The sequence below is a fragment of the Molothrus aeneus genome, chromosome 4, assembly GCF_037042795.1.
Source record: "Molothrus aeneus isolate 106 chromosome 4, BPBGC_Maene_1.0, whole genome shotgun sequence".
NCBI classification, from domain to species: domain Eukaryota; kingdom Metazoa; phylum Chordata; class Aves; order Passeriformes; family Icteridae; genus Molothrus; species Molothrus aeneus.
The window spans coordinates 35,411,464-35,429,140 of NC_089649.1; the positions used below are offsets into that span (position 1 = coordinate 35,411,464).

The window sequence follows — 17,677 nt, forward strand, 5'->3', positions numbered from 1 at the left end:
TCCCACAGATGTTTTGGAGAAACAACAGCAGAAAAAAGATTATCTACCTCTCCAGTTTTGATCTGAGAATTCAACATATGTTTAGTATCCTCGAATGTTTATTTAGTCAGCCATTCTACACCATATCAAGGAGACTGCAAGATCTAATGGAGCCATTGCTGTCAGATGAAGTTTTTTTAACTTTGCAAAGAAGGATCAGAAGGAATTTGTCTCAATAGAGACAAAAAGGGGTAATAAAATCATACTCTGGTTCAGAAATGACCTAGCATTCTTAAGTAGGTGGAGATCTTCTCAATGAAATACCTGTAACCTGCTTCTCAGTGACCTTGCTATCCTTTGAGTTTCGTAGTTTTCTCTAAGAAGTATTTTATAAATTCTTTATGCATTGTTTGTCCAGTCTCTAAGTGTGAAGGTTCACAGTTTTTTGTTCTCTTCATCTGAAGTCTCGGATGCCAGATACATCTCAAGGAGATACATGGCAGAATCTAGTTCCTTCATGTTGCTGCAGTGGGTAGTTTTTTCTCTGGATTATGCTGCACCAAGGGCCATACTTTGCCACAAAAAGGATAAACCTATATTCCTCAACCCCCACCTTACAACTTCTCCCCTTGCAAAGGCACCAGCAATCATGCAGCCACTTGACTAGATCAATTAAGTAGCTGATATAGTTGAAAAATAAGAAAAAAAAAAAAAGTTTTTTCACCAGAGCACTACCCTTTCAGTATTGGCCCAAAATAACAGTGAAACTGCATTTTTAGTGTGGAAGGTGGCTTTGATACATCCTCAACAAAAATCTTTTACGTGTCACTCTTGGTACAGAGTATTTTAGAACAGGGGTTGTTGAAATTTAAAACTTACAAGATATCACTGGCTGTCCTGTGCAGTGGTACCTTAGGAAACTTTCTTGAACAATGACTCACTAGCAATACTTCATGGTAACATTTATTGTGTTGATTCTGACATGACTCCCAGCAGAATAAAAATCTTGACATTGATGAATGTCTTGAAAGGTTTACAGGAATTCTTTAAAACTGCAAAATACCAGAAAATTTAACCAGAATATATATTAGCAGAAAATCAAGGGTGAAAGAAACCACTCAGAATTTCCCATTTTATTTTGTGCCGTTGTTTTCTGTCCAGTTTGTGGATTTTGTCGTATGCACATTATATTCTCATGTGAAGGATTTATTGATCTTCATTAGCAAGTCTGTTTGGACTGGTTTGAAAGGTAACATTATTAAACTGATCAGAAATATTATGCCAGACATTCAGAGTAGAACAGTCTGTTTTCTGTAGTATGACTACATCTAACACCACTTCTTAAAGTTGTTTGTTTTGTAAAGCACTTTCATACTTTAAGAATATTTTTCAAAGTTACACTATCGGTATGGATCCACAGAATTCTTTCTTTGCATTTCCAGCTGCTCTATAATAAATTCCATCTGTGTTTTAACTATATTTGTATTGATTTTTCAGCTATGCTAGCTTATGTCTGTCCTCTGTCTTACTGACCCTAAAGTCAACCAAAGTGGTGGGCATACAGCCAATTTCAGATGGCATTTGGTTAGTTTACTCCCTTTTAAAGTAGTTTAGGAAATGTTACTCAAATATTTCTCTTTTTGTCAAGACTGTTTAACTTTCACAGTTTCACCCCCTTTACTCTGAATTTCCTCCTCAGTATTTTTCCAGTTCTAGGAAAAGGGATTAGAAATATACCTCACCTCTAGCTATTTTCATTGTAGTTTTCTTTCCAGATTTCTAGGGATTTTTGTCTAGCTACGGGGTTTTCTCCCTAATCCTTGGTTTGGGTATAATTTTGCTTTGTACTACTTTGCATTTGTCTTGTAAGACATAGTTATATAACCCCAACACATAGCCTAAACTGGTAACTTTAAAGGGAATTAGGCTGTGCAAGAAGTGCAAGATCAGGCATTTGGAAAATGGTCCAGTGGAATTGTTTTCTTTTCCCTGTACAATGAGTATTTGTCTTAAACAACTTCCATGGCTCTTGGAAACTTATTTCACTTCTCCTTAGGTAATCTATGTTCCATTAGCCTTTTTTGGTCTGAAGCCAGTTGATTCCTGTAGGCTTTACTAAGTGTAATTTGCTTTTTTTTTCCTTTTCTTTGGGTTTGTTGGGTTGGGGTTTTTTTTCCTTTTACCATTTTCTGAAAATTTTCAGCTTTTATTTAGTGGCTATTGGTTTGGGGCTTTTTTTTTCATTTCCCATTCTCTGAAATAATTCATGTTTTTGTTTCCCAGATCAGTGACCAGAATTGCAGCTCCTTGTTTCAAAAGCCCAAACCTTTACTTTATTGTAGAATGTATGGGATACTGTCCAGGCAATATCTGATTAAAGTATTATAAGAAAGTATATTTAGTGATTAGACTTATCAGACTTATTTCATTTTTTGAGAATCACATCCCAGATCATGTATCACACCATACTATTGATAATACCATTCTTCTGTCAGTGCTATTTAGGGCAGGTTTCTTCTCATAGCTTACTGGGAAATTAAAAAAGAAATAAAAACATTGTATTGCCTTTTACATACCCGTGAGACTGTTTCCTCACTTCTCTGTGTGTTGTATTCTCTGGAATGTGTACTTGAGTAAAGGAAGCTATATAGTATTTCTTAGAAGAACAAGCCAGGAAATAGTGATGCAAATAAATCAGTCAGACAGGCAGGGTTTTGAAGAGTGAGCTGGTGTAGTTACCTAGCTGACTATCCAAAATCCAAAAAAGAATTGCAGTTCTTTAAGGTGGGCTGAGGGGGGACAAAAGGTCCTTAAAACACACAACAGAAAGTGCAAGGAAGAGCAAGTAATTTAGAGTAATAATGAGATACTGGCTTCCTTGTGCCAGTGAAAAGACCTGCCAGCAATAAGGGGAGTTTATGTGCAGCAAATAGTTCAGAGGTCCGTGCTCAGCTTTGCTCCTTTAGTTGTTGAAAAGTCAGGACACGTTTTGGTGTCGTTTCTGTTTCTGGAGTTGTTTAAACATGGGTTTCTTTTGTTGTTTGTACCTATTGATATCAGTAGAATGTGAATGGGTAAATAATTATACACCAGGATAGCTGTGATACCATGAATTGAATTTGCTGCTTAAGGATGACTGCTGCAGTTGCACTTGCCTTCACAGTGGTTACCTGCAGAAGCTCATGAAAATTTCAGCACCTCTAGGCTCTGGCCTGCAGCACTCCTTTTGGGGTATATCTTCTCAGAGGAACTTTGAGCTTTCAAACCTCACATCACAGTCTTTGTCATGTTCTCAAAGCTGGTGTCATGTGTTATTTAGCTTTGTCAAAGAGTGGTCTCTCTCACGGCCTAACACTGTAAAAAGGAAAATATCAAAGCACCTTAGCACCTATGTTATCTACTCCGTTTCCCTTATTAATCTCCTATAATTTTAAAGTCTAGTTAAAAATTCAAGTAGGACCTTAAAAAACTGATTAAACCATGTGAAAGCAAAATATCATTCATAACAACTCATGTAAGACAAAAAAACCCCCAACAAACTGCCAAAATTTGGGGCTTATGAGCATGGATTTTTGGTTTTTTACAGAGCATGATTTTTTTAACACATGGAAACTGCATACTTGCAAAGTTCTTGTACCTAATGTAAAACCTACACAGATAAATAGAATTTCAGTGCTTTTAAGAAATTCTGTGTGTCTGCTTCTTCATTGACTTTTCAGAATATTTTACCACAGGATACCCCATGATAGCTGTTCAACCTTGTTTTTAAAGATACTTCCAGTTTTGTTTTTATTTAAATTTTCACTTTAACAATGAAAAACACTTTTTTGGAGAAGAAACATATGTAGAATACTTCAGAGTCTTCTGGATATCTTCAGGTTAATATTTCTATCCTACAACAGAAGTGTAGGACATTTTATTGTATGTTTTAATTGAGGTTAAAGTGAAAACCACCTTTTTAAAATAGAATTGCATAGTGAGAGTGGTAAAGTTTTTATCAAAATTCAAGATGAAACAACAGAAATAATTAAATGTATGGCACAATCTTTTTACCATTTATGGTCATGGGAAAAAAAGAAACGGGAAAAAATGCACAGCATTCACTGGAAACTAGATAGCGAAAATGAAGTGATTAATGTGAAGTAATTTAGATTAAGAAGAATACATCTTAGGAAGGCATCCAAACCTGCAGGTTTATGTCACACATCACAGATTTTGCAAAACTGTTCCAATAATCCTGCTTGAATGAAATGTAGCATTTTAATATTCAGGCTTACTGCAGTATAAACATATTTGTCTTACAATACTTTCTTGAAATGAAGTTTTATGATACTATATCCCTTTGCAGTTTATTTTCATCTCAGCTGAATAGCTGATGTGTGCAAAACTTGATGCTTCCCAAATATAAGAGTAGAAAGTCCAGAAAGAGATACATGGTGCAAACTCTCAAAAGATTTCTGTGGAATTTGAACCTGTAAGACTGGGTCGAAACCAAAGTTAAAACTAATTTGGACAAGTTTGTTCATCCATTTCTACCTAAACAGATCTCAAAAATTACATGAAAATGAGTTTATAAAGTCAGCTACAAGTTACTTTCTTAGTCTCCTATGAGTTCCTTTAATCTCTGTTCTGTCACCGTACAGCACCTCACAACTTGCCCTGTTGTCATCTTGAACAAATGTTGGGAATGAAAGCAAGATAAAGTCCTTGCTTTCAGTTCTTATGCCTTTTATCTGTGAGTCAGAACAAGATGTCTAGAGATATCCTGCTAAGCCAGGAGCAGCCCAGAGATCCCCTGTAAGCCACTCTATGTGTGTGATTCATGGACTTCTGACCCAGTGGAAAAAAATCTGGCTGAAGTGATGATGTCATACTGAACATGTCCAAAACTGAATCTTTGGTAGCAAGGGATTTTGCTTGTTTCTTTTTAAATAAAAAATATTGTGATCAAGCCAAATATAGGCACAGTTTAGTGCAGAGAAAAAGTCTGATTTCTGGCACTATTCAGATCATGTAAAATAAATTAATTCTCTACAGAAGTGCTCGCGTGCTATAATGTCCTTAAGATGTACTAAGCACACCCCTTTATTTAATTTCATCTTTTAAACTTCAGTTTCAAAGGCACCTGATTCCTACAAATGTAAATGTTACAAAGTGGTGAAAAGCTGATTGCAGGTTCTTCTATCAATGTGCTGTGGACATCTTCCATAAAAGATGATGTTACACTTCCAAGAACACATTGCAGCTTACCAACAGACTGAATTCTTCCTCCATGGAAACTATGGAAAATCTCCTGGTGGGTTTACATTTGGTGTAAGCAAGGGTTGTGCTGGCTCAGTGTCTCTTTGGTTGCCATACAGAGAGGAATTGCTGATGCAAGATGTTTTGGTCTGTAAACAAAGTATCGTGCAATGGTGAAAGAGCTCTCTTAAAAAAGCATTTTGTTGCAGTGTACAGTGTTGGAGTGGTTCATGATCCACTAAGTAAGGAGAAACACTAGTCAACAGCTTTTCTGTGTATTTTAGAACAATTGCATTCCTCTTTCTAAGCCAAAATATAGCCATCACCATTATATAAATGTAAATCTTTCTTGAGAAGTCTGGTTCTCTTCCTTCATTTCCTGTAGCATGTTAGCTGCAGCTTATTTCAGACTGTTTTCTCTTAAGCTCCCAGAAAATGTAAACAGGGCATAAAAATCTTGTCTACAAATCTTCTAAAAGTAATTCTGAACTCCCACCAGGAGTACATTACCCATAAAATCAGTTGTTGCAAATTACTATTGAAGTTTTTTGAGGATTGTTTTGTTTTGTTTAGTTCTGGTTTTATACATTTTAATGTCTAGGAAGAAGAAACCTGATTTCTAAACCAAAATTAAGTCTTTAGCATGTTGTGCTTTGACATCTCCAATCTTCATGATGCCTGTCTTTTTGTTATACATAATGGAGGGTTTTGGTTCCTCAAAGTTCTGTTTAACTTGTGAGCATCCTACAAAGGAAGATCTTACTAGAACACTGCACCAAGAGAGCTAAAATTCTTTTGTGTTGTTAATTTTGTTACAGTGCTGCTTTATTCTTTGTTTAGCACTTCTGTTTTGCCCAACAGACTGAGATGAGTCAAACTATGGAATAAGACTGAGAAGTTTTCCATTTTTAGTAAGCTTCAATTTTTCATTTATTCATTTCATTCTGCTGCTCCTCACAGCAGTCTGTGCTTATTTACTATTTACCACTTGCAGATATCACTAGTTATCCTCTAACAAAGTCATTCATTATACATTTCTTTGTAAAACCAGACTGAAAAATGGTCATCTACTTGCAGTTGTGTTTCTGCTGCTGTTCTGTGTATTTTCTTCATTTTGATGAAAACATGTTGGTAAATTTTTTCCAGATCTAAATGCAATGGGGTTTGCCAGCTATGCATATGGAGAATAGTGCTTCCTCTTCCCAAGAATTTGTGCCCAGCTCTCTCAGACATGTGCATTGTCCTTGACTGCTGCTCTAAATATAACTTAATGCATGACTTTTGACCACTCATAACTACCTTACATTTCAGAGTAGCTTTCATACAGGTCTCTCCCAGCATAAGTTTTAGTACTTCTACACTGAAAATTCTGACAATATTATTTTGATATGGCTTTCTTATATAATTAATGTTGCTTCTATGGGTCTATAATCACAAACACATGCATTAAGATTAAATGATAATTCAGTTGAAACTATAAACTGATGTGTAGTAATTCTTGTTGGACAGTTGTGCTAATGAACAAACTGGCTAGTGTACAGTGAGCCTGTTTTATCAGTTAAGTCAATGCACAGACTCATACTTTGGCAGGGAATTTTTTGAAGATCTTTATTAAAATGTATCATCAATATGTGTATCTATACATTCGGAATATGATAAGATGTTTAGTCTGAGAAATATGATTTTGTGTTATTGAATATGTTTTACAATATCACTAAATGTTTTAGCGCTTATGCTATAATGCCAGTAGTTTTTATTACAAAGCTGAACATTAGCATGGAAAATCAGTTTTAATTTACTGATAAAATGCTGACTTTTTTTCATTGTTTTCATATTTCCTTTAATAATAGTAAAGATTTTTGAATTCAGTGTTTCCAAGCAGCAGGTTGAAACAGTTGTTGCCAGTACTCTAACCTTGGTGAGTGGTTGTGCGCTGGTGCTGAATACTTTCATATTCAGACGATAAAACTACTCAAGTCTGTTGGGTTAATGATGTGATCTTTCAGAGCACATTTCTTCCACTGCTCATGCAGAGCCTTCTAGTTTTTGACCACATGAAACTGCAATAACATGGATGTGGGGCAGGACAGCATGAGGGCACCCTCTGGCAGAAGTGAAGGAGAGACAAGATATGGTGTGGTTCTCTGAGGACAGTGCTTCAAAACCCTGAGAAGGAGGCTGCCATGGCTCAGTCTAGTTGGACCTGTGGATTTATTGTGAGCTGTGGAGTAGTTGGAGTGAGGGGCTTCACTGGGGGAGGTGAAGGAAGCACAAACTGGCAGGTACTGAAAAGAGAAGATGGCACAGGGAGCATTTATGCTCTACTTGCATGGAAATAAATTTGCACATTTAAGATTGCCACTGGGGTCAATGGCAGCAATTTAGCTATCTGCAGTATTTAGAGAAACAAAACCTGTTCTTTGAAACCTGTTTCACCAGACAGAGAGAGGACTGGAACTTTCATTGAAAATCAGTTGAGTTGTAACTTCCAGACCTCTGGGAGGTCACCCTCTCTGCAAGGGTAGAAACCTAAGCTTTCATATGCATTTATCTTAGATTTTTAGATTGCTTTCTTGAGAGCATTGCCAGTTTCTGTTGCAGCAGAGACAGAAGAAGAGCAAATGTAGAACAGCACGTCAAAGGTCGAAGGATATGTCCTCCTACCCTGACCACGTCTCTTGTGGTGTCATTTGTTCCATTCAGATGAATTGATGTCAGATGACAGGGCCTGGACAGTAAATTGCTTGCAGAATCAGCAGTGAGTTATTTGTCAGTAGCCTGAACACCTGCTGAAGATGATGGAGTAGTTCTGAAATGAACTGGTACTTCTGCAGCCTTTAGCAGTAGAAAGGATGAGCTCCATAAGATACCACATTTTGTTTTAAATTACTATTTGACAATGCTATATCTTTGTGACCTTAGTTTAATTTATTCTTAAAATAGTTCTGTAGTTTGGATTTTTATTTTAGCATTTTCTTTGTCAGTTAGGGATGTTTTATTTACATTAATCTTGAAACAGACTACTTGAAACCTGATCTTTATGGGCATAAATTCTCCTAAACTGTTCCTATATGTTTCTTATTTTGCTGAAATTGTTTGGTTTGTTTGTTTGTTTTCTGAGGTGAATTTTAGCATGCTAATTTAAATATGTAATGTAATCATGATGTCATCAATATATTTATTCAGTTATTTTATTAAGCTGTTTCCTTATGTTTTTCTAGTTTGAGAGTTTCTCACAAGTAAACAAACTTGCTCAGGCCTCTGTTGAGGGCAAGAATGTGGTATAAAAATACCAGAGTCAGTTTTCTGTTGAACTGAAAGTACAACTGACTTGAGTGCAGCTGGAGTCTTACAGGAAGGTGGTTATAAATGAACCTTTGTCTTCTCTGTAATTATTTTTTTCAGGCACTTGTGTCCAGGAGCAGTCACTATTGCCCTGTACATCAGTGACTTAAAGCAGTGCTCTCTGTTCCAGTTTACTACTTGTTTTCAGCTTCAACCAACATCCTCGAGAGCTTGCAACAATGGAAGGAGTTTTAGCATTATTTAAGGACTTGTTTTCATAACTTAATACTAGGGAACCATATTGAGAAATACAGAAATGCTTCCAGATTCCCACGCAGAATTAAAAAGTTTGACATTTAGCTATACCTTCTTCTTTGATTTTTTTCAAAACGTTGTTTCTTGTCACACTTCATGAAAGGACTGTTTCAGAACACTTTTACTTATTTTAAATCGCTGCTTTGTCAAGAGTTTTCCTTTTAAGGTGTAACAGCTCAATAAGCTCCTTAGTCAGATAACCAGATCTCTGTGGATCAACTTTTGTCTCAGCTGTCAGTGTGGACATATTCAGTATATATTCTCCTGAACTGCTGTCATTTTCTCATTTAAATTTAAAGAAAGAAATCACTTCCTACAGCATTCCTTGATCTTTGGTAAAAAAAAAAAAAAAAAAAAAAAAAAAGAAAAGGCTATCACATAAATCTACTAAAAAATCTAAAAGATGTGAACAAAAAAATACAGTGACCAGCAGGACTGAGTTTTGGTTGGGGTTTTGTTTTTTATTTGAGTGTTCTTCCTTGCTTGCTGTGGCTTCTTATATAGACTTGTACAGTTTGACTGTCAGCTCTTTCTCATGAAGTACCTGAAGTGCTACTAAAACTGAGTATCAAGCAACAGTAGCAGCAGTAGGGAGTGTTCCCCTAGCACATTTCACTGTCTTCCTGCAGGTTAGCTCCTCTTTATAAGCCCTACTTTTAAAAGTTTCGGGATATTTTGAGAGTAAAGCTAGTCTTGCTTTGTTTCTTCACGTAGCATAACAGAACAGTAACTTTTTAAAAAGTAGGTAGCAGTGTTGAGGGATTCCTTTTCTCTGCAGAAAGCACCAGTGAAATCCCCGCAGGACACGCTGTAACCTGTTCTAAAGAACAATGGAAAACACGACAGGAATCTCTGAGTTTTTACACTGGAACTTCATCGCTTCATTTTCCTTTGTCTCGCTGCCAGCGGTTTGCAGCCGCAGCCGGGGCGGCTCGGGGAGCGCTGCTGCTCGGGAAGCGGCGGCGGCCGAGCGGACGGAGGGAGCCCCGGCCGGAGCCCGGCCCGCCCGGCCCGGCAGCTGCTCCTTACATGGGCATGGCCGCGGCTCGCCCGGGGCCCGGGCGGGGTGGCCGCTGGAGCCGGGCCGGGCCGAGCCGGGGGCGGCGCGGCCCGGGGGGCTCAGCCAGACAAAGAACAGTCCCGGCAACCAAATAAGGAAGTTGGAGTTGAAGGATTTCAGAATAGGAGCAGAGGGGGAGATGCCGGGGAAGCCGGGGAAGCGGTCTGTGTGCAGGGAGCTGCTCTCTCCTGTTACCAGCGGAGTGCTGAATGCAGGGGATCGAGGCTTGTCCATATCCTTCTGTGATCTTCAGCCAGCCTCAAGCTGTGTTTGTCATATTTTCTCATGTTTCTGAAAGCTCTCTACAGATTTTTGTTTAGAAAGGAGGGGTCTTTGGCAGCCCCGTTGGTTAGCAGACTGAAGATAAATGAGTCATCCTTTGCCAAGGGGAAAGAGTCCCATTGCAGATAATTTTAGGCATTACAAAAACATGTTATAAGGTTTTGTCTACTGTAGTGTTCTAATGAAAACTTAGAAATTCATCTAGAAAGGGTACACAGGCACCTCTGAGAGTCAGAGGTGTCTTTGCAGTTAAGAACAGTAGTAGAGAAAGAGAGAAAAGAAAGAAAATAAGTGCTAGAAAACCCTAAAACTGTCCTGGTGATTCGGATAGAAAAGCATTTCATAACAACATGAAATATGGAAAAATGTTCTGGGATTTCAGAATTGCAAGTTAGGTACTGGTTTAAACATAGGTGTAAAATTCATGCCCTGTGATCCAGTGTCTTGGGATGTTGTTTTACCTACCTATATGGGCTGAAGTTAAAAGGTCTTATTCCTGGTGGAAAAACACATGGAACACCATTCACTTTTTCACTTCAGACTCAAAGCAGGAAGAATCCACACAACAAATATTCTGAAGGAAGAGCTATAATCTCTGCTGAGTGTGTGGAACCTAGAATAGAGAAAACTAAATAGCTGGGGGCACAAACTTCAGCAGTAACATTTAACATACTGGCCTGGTTTGCTCTGGTTTGAAAATGTAAGCAACAGAACGTGTCCTAAAGTCACAGCCTTTATAGCAAACAATTACATGCTCTGTGAGCCTGACATCCTGATGAAAGGAAGTAAGTTATGCCTTGATCTTGAAATTGTGACACGATCAGCTCATAAACAGCTACTGAAAAACATTTTAAATACTGTAGGGAAGCCTGGCTCAGAAGAAACAGCTTCTTCATCTTTCCTGACAGGCCTTACAATTACAGCAGCTGTAAGTTACTGAAGTGTAACTAATTGAAAGATACAACACACTCACTATTGCCATATCGGGGCCATTAAAGAAGGGAATGTACTGTTGAGATTTGAGTTCAGAACTGGGAAGGACTTACAGGTGACATTCAAACTGCTGCGATCCTCTGTGACTTTTTTTAAGCCTTCTAACAATTTTAGCATCTGAAGTGCAGGTAGACATCTCATAAATCCATGGCAATGCTTGTAAAAGTGAGTTTCAGTATCACAGCTGAAAAGTGTTATGTCAGCTTTACTATGAAGTAAAGCCTGAGCAGTGAATGGGGTTTTTTTCTAGGTTATATTTTGTTATATTTAATTTCCAGAGCTCTCACACAGTATCAGTAGTTCTGCAGGCCAGGAAATCTCATGGATTACTCATGGGACCAATCATGTGGGTACTGAAATATCTAGGAATTTAAGGAAGTCGTTGGGATACCTGACTTCTCCATATGCTTGTTGTTCAACCATCACTGTTCCAGTTCCTTATAGAAAGTGCCTACATAGTAGACCCACAGTTCTCCTCTGTGCTGTCATAGGGGTTGCACAATAAGTCTGATCAATATAATTTAATTTTTTTACCCTGGGGACCTTTGCTATTTTAGTCTGAAAGGTGAAATAGTGGTATAACAAAGAAGACTTGAGTGTGAGTCACTTCGTCACCACGTATGTATGCACAAATGCAAGCATAGGTGTATTTCCACAAAATGGTAACTGCTGCCTTATGAAAATTGACTCAGTAATAGAAACTTCTAATTTTTGTTTTTCTGTTTGTACTGTTAGAAGTTTAGAAAAAATTCTTGTTGTCGTTGTTGTTGAATCCTGTTTTCCTAGATCAGAGACTGCAGTATGACTTGCTATCAAGTGTTGACCCTAGTTGTGTTTTCCTTTTTGCAAAGCACATAACTTTAATAGTGTGTATTTGCAGAGTTAAAAGTGATGGGAAATGTTTGCCTAAATATTCTTTCTTGCAACAAACATGTGATCTTTTATTTTCCAGAAGTGCTAAGAACAACAAAAGCCACAAATAGCTTGATACTTCCAGTTCAGACATTGTGAATTTCACCAAACAGAAATAGGACCAGACAAAGCAATTTGCAGTTACTACCTCAGTGTTTGCCAACACCAGCCAAGTTAGGTAGAACAGAATACTTGAAATAGTGCTAAATGCTTTGGACTGGCACATGTTTGGTAACTACCATTTCAGAGGTACAGTCAGTCACTTTTGGCTTTGGGAAATCCTAATTTTGCATTCTGGCCTTCTGAAGAAATCTCAAACTCTCACACATTTCAAGAAAATCAGTGTCCTGCTCTGGCTTGGGAATCCACATTCAAAGCTATGCAGAAATGCTTTGACTTTTCTGTCAAAGTTTTATCCCACAGTATGGGAGGTGATGTAGTTTTATGGAGATACTTTTTTTTGTTTAAATTAAATTTTAAAATCTGCAGTGGTTGGCATGCCAAAGCTTATTTTGCACAGCTAGTGTAAATGGGATGCATTTCCCTTATGTAGGAAAAACAAGGAGATTGCTGAACTGTCCTCCATAGATCATTGAATTCAGTAAGCTGCATGTGAATCAGTTTGGAAGCCTGTAAACTCTTTCAATTCCCTCTTCTGGTCAGTCCTTTGGGTTTACTTTACTGACATTTCCATCTGAGTTTAATGATGTTGGAACTGTAATATGATGCAAAGCTGCATTGTAGCTAGCTGAATACTATTTGGGTTGATTTACAGGCATGCCTATATCCTCGCATTAATTTCCAGATTTTAAGACCAAACAAATCTCATGTCATGTGTGTCCCTCCCTAGAAAGCACCATTTGAATCTCGATCACAACTTCTTCCTAGATATCAGAATTTTTTAAGTTTCATTTGTTGTATTTTTATCTTTTGTCAAAATATCCTGTCTTGATTTTAAAAAATTGAGACTTCTGGTCTTAACTAGTGTGATCAGAATTGCACACTCCAGTATAGCTTTAAATGTCTCAGTTAAGTCAGCAGCTACAATGCTAAATTTTTATATATTATAATGAGGGAAAAATCAAGGAGGCAAAGATAAGAAAGGCAACAGAAGTGTAGGTTTTTTTATTATAGCACTTGGAAAACAACAGTTGTTTTTATTTATAAAAATATATGTATGCTATTAAAATACACTTCTTTCGCTGAAGATACACTGCAGGCAGAAAGATTGTATTTAAATGCTACAAATTATTCTGTAATAGTTTAAGAATTTGACAGACACTCGCATTGAGCTATTTTCATTTATTTTCACTCATTGCTGGGATGTGATTACTTTGTTAAAGGTTTTCTCCCTGCATTTTCAGTTTTTCTTTCCTGAAGCCATCCTTTTTAGTTTTCAAACTTCAAACAATACTAATTTCATTTTATTTATGGGGTGATTTGAAAAGTAAATCTTAATTTTGTGAAGCTTCTCAGAGTGTGAAGGAATGCTAGCAAGAAAACTTCAGGCAGTTTGGTGTTTGCCTGCTTTACTAGTGATATCTACCATTGTCTTCCCTGGCCCACAGAAATTACTTGTTTGGCTTCTTCATTTTTCCAAAAGCTGTTTGTTATCATTATAATTATGTTTTAATTATTTTTTCAATATTAGGACTTAATTGGAGTTGTAGGCAATTGTCTTTTTATGTGTGAATTATTTTCCCTCATTTTGGTTTGCTAGTCATGCTGTTGATATAGTTGGAAACTCCTTAAACCAGAAACAAATGTTCCTGGAACTGGAATTATAGGCAAAGTTGTTTACAAGAAAGAATCACAGATCATATTAAGTTAAGCATATGGTTTTCCTTCTTTTCTCTTTGGATCTTTATCTTGCAATGTGCCTCATGCTTGTTTCCCAGTAAGCTGAGCTTCATTTTCACTTTCCATGCCCAAATATGCTGTGGAGTCAAAGATAAGTGTCTTGAACTCAGCTGCTGTGCACAAGTTGTCTCTGCTTTCATCTTCCATCCCCATGAACTGAACATACGCATGCACACATAGACATAAAATTCTTATGTGCAAAAATTTTAAGAGTTGTGACAGAAGAAATGTTGGAGAATTTAATGCATGTCTTTGATGCAGTATTATCTCAATCTGTTATAATCAAATACAAAGGAGAAGGTGAAGTTAAGAGATGTGAAGTCCAGGTAATGTTTTTCTATCACTGACTTTTCCTACTGTACATCAGTCTGCCCTTTGTTGTGTGTGTTGCATTATCTGCACCTGTTACAGGCCGCAACAGAACTATGTTCTGCTTTTTAGATAAAGTTCTTGACAAGCATACCTACCAAAAATCATAGAGAGACCTGACCAGCCATGAGTGATACTCCTTTTATCTTTGTGCTATCTTAATACCATGTGTATGAGCTGCCATGCTTCTTCCCCAGAGTCATGTGCCAGAATTGGAAACAGGGTACTAGTGCAGCGCCAGCCTTCTGACTGCCAGGTCCTGGCATGCCACTCTGCTCTAGCAATGGGGAGATGCTTCATTTTCCCCACCCTTTTTCCTAATTGGCAGCATTCCTCTGTTCTTCCTGTTGTGTTCTGGAGGGGCTGAGTGATGTGGAGTGAGTTCTGAGTCCTAAAGAGGGCTTAATGGTGAAAAGGTGTGACACGGGTTGAGTAAGCAGAGAAATTTTCAGTCCTACCTTGTTCTGCATTGTCCACTGTGGAATGAAATTTCTCAGGTAGACATCTTGCTCATTTTGGAGGTTCATACCAAAGTTTGGAGGTTCGTACCAAGTTGGGAGAAAAGAGTTATGGTGATGTTCTTGTAAACCAAACAGATTTCCAGGCATCCAGAGCTGATCTATAATACACACTGATCAGAAACTGGAGCCCAGAGAAGAAAGAGGATCACCCTTGCTTTCACCTGCCCTAAAATTTTTTGCCTGTTGTCCAGGATGTTGAGCAGAGCTGAAAGGCAGCATGTTCATTCACTTACTTGCTGCTCATGAGGTAGTAAATGAAAGTGATACCACTGATCACCTCCATGGGCTAAGCATGGAATTGAGAATAGTGATTTTATAGATGCATCTTTTGAGATTATCTATCTTGTTTTAAGCAGATGTTGAAGTAGATGTCACTAGTCATTAGTTCTGTGCTATGATTGCTTATAAAACTGATGTTGGTGTGTAACCTGTAAGAAAGCAATCTGTGTGGATCCAGACCAAGTGGCTTATAGTAGGAAGCGTATGAACCAACCATAGAAATCTGACACTCTTTATCTCCTTGTGGGAAAAAATAAGGAAAAAAAATAAGAGGAAAAAAGAAGAATTATCTACCTTCAAATGAATGCCTTAGTGGAATATGTAGTAGTAATTAATGCATTTAGAGTAAGCGACACTCTGGAAGGTTTTGTATAATTAGATCACAAAACAATTAGATTTTTATATCATATAGTAATTTTTTTCTGATCACTGATGCTTCTACTCTTTGGCAGGTGAAGAACACACAGAAGACTATTTGTAAAACAGGTAACTGCAGTGCAATAGCATGATTTTTTTCTGAAAAAAGTTTTAAAATCAGTTTAATCTTAACACTTGGGGTCTTGGTAGTGATGAGTAGTGGCATAAGTGTTAATTTAAAAGAACACAGAAGTGTTAAAGGACTTAGAAGAACAACTTGAGACATCGCTTCTCTAGTTGTACATTAAACGTCGCAATTCCACCCGCTCTGTCATGCTGAGGAAGATGATGCGGCAATCGTGGAAACTTTTGCCTCGCAGAAAAGCTAAAGTAAATTCTCTTTTGTGCAGCTATATGGCAATATGGAAGAGCCTGAGATGTTTCTCAAGGCTGTTGCAGAAAACTTGCCTTCTCAAGGTTTTCTGCTGGCTATGGATGTTCCTGGAAGGAAAAAAGTGAGCTTCCAGCCTGGGACCCGAGCATTTTTTGGCAAAAAGTGTACCACAGAGTCACAGTTCTTGCAGCTCCGAGGGAGTAACTAAGGCTGCGGCAGCGGGTAGGAACATCCCGATGGCGACTCGCTGAGGGAAGCCCGCGTCTCGCTGCTGTTCCCGGCAGCCTGGTACCGCCTCCCTCCCGCACTCCTCGGGGCGCCCGCGGCGGCCGGGACTCTTAACGTGAAGCCGCTGGAGTGGGACGCGCCGGCAGCGGCGGCTCTCAGTGAGTCACGGCGCGGAGCGGCGCCCCGGGCCCGCCCTATATAGCCCGGGGTACCTGCGGGCGCCGCTCCGCTCCGCCGCCTCCCCGGGACACCGGCGCTCGGCTATGTGAGAGCTCCCGCTCCGCCGTGCCCAGGTAAGGACGGCAGCGTACTCTCAGGAGTTCGCGGTGACGTGTCTTCTTCGGATGAGGTTACCTCACGGCAGAAGCGGTGATGGGAGGCGAAAGGTCAGGGAATATGAAATCATGCTGTAATCGGACCGGGCTGACCGCCTTTCTTTCGAGTATTTCTACTTTTGATCTACACTTTCTTGATCTTTTAGTTTGCCTCATCGTCTGTAGTCGCATTCGAGTTTGGCTGATGCGCTTTATTTGCTGACCCAGGCGGTCCCCTTGATGTTTCCAAAGGCAAAAAAAGGATGCTTTTGTGGCGGCAGGGGCTCTGTGCATCTCTGTAGCCCAAGACTTGCTAAGTCAGTCCTTAACAAATATGATAGGGCAGAAAACTATGAGTGCCTTCCCAGCCTTCTTTGTACGAGACATCTGTAGGAACCCAGTGATAGTTCTGGGTGAAGAAAATTGGTAATGGGCAGGAGACTTGATCTTTTAGAAGATTTACTACAGCTTCTTACCCAAATGAAACCAAACATTGGAGTTTTGGGTTGTTCTCTGGAATTCATACGTCTATAAGGAAGACATATTTGGTCATCTAGCACTTAATGTACTCTTGTAGCTAAATTTTTTTGTCTAATGTTTATCACTGCTTGTTGAAAGGAATTTGGTGTTACTTAGTAACTTTGTAACTTAGAGGTTTTTTCCCTTCTTTTTCATTTCTGTAGCACACATCACATATTTGTTTAAATTTTAGTAGTGAAGACAAAAAAAAAAGGAAAAAAAAAAGAAAAGTTTCCTGGCAGTAGGCACATAATTAGAAAGAAGGCTGGGAAAAGTAAGACAGGCCTTCTTTATAATGATGTGTTTACAGAAACTTGGAAAGCAGAGATATGCATTGGCTATCAAAGAGAAACCAACGTCTGCTATTGGAACATTTAGGTCAGCTTTATATTAAGGAATATGGCACTGCAGAGCACACATCTAAAAATAGGAGTGGACACAGTCAAAGTTTCATTAGGCTTTGAGGTCAAGAAACTGTTTTTCCATGGTATTCTGTGGCTGTATTGAACTGAAACCATGATTCCTGTGAACAAACCTTATATTTCTGAAATTAACTTTGTGAGATGTATTACATGCTGTGCAGAAAGTTTTATGTTCACTCACGGGTTTGTGTGCACAGAGGTACACTGGCATTCTGGGGTGGGAAAAGTTTTGATGACGTTCTTTAAGAAAGCCCAGCAGTTTCCAGACATCCAGATCTGGTCGGTGATTCACAACGCATACCAGACATAAAAGGATTAAGATATAGAATTGATAACAAGAGGGTGGA

At 38.6% G+C, this 17,677-nt stretch overlaps 1 protein-coding gene across 6 annotated transcripts in view; it reads left to right on the forward strand.

The window, feature by feature from the left end:
* The window catches only part of PALLD (palladin, cytoskeletal associated protein), a 187,677-nt gene that overhangs the window by 101,898 nt on the left and 68,102 nt on the right, over positions 1–17,677 (forward strand). The window contains exon 1 of one of the 6 annotated variants that reach the window (XM_066548259.1): positions 16,301–16,368. The exons of the other annotated variants lie outside the window; for them this stretch is intronic. The gene's annotated coding sequence lies outside the window, so the exon portion shown is untranslated. Of the gene's footprint in view, positions 1–16,300; positions 16,369–17,677 lie in introns of those variants that run through there. 6 annotated transcript variants of the gene reach the window in all.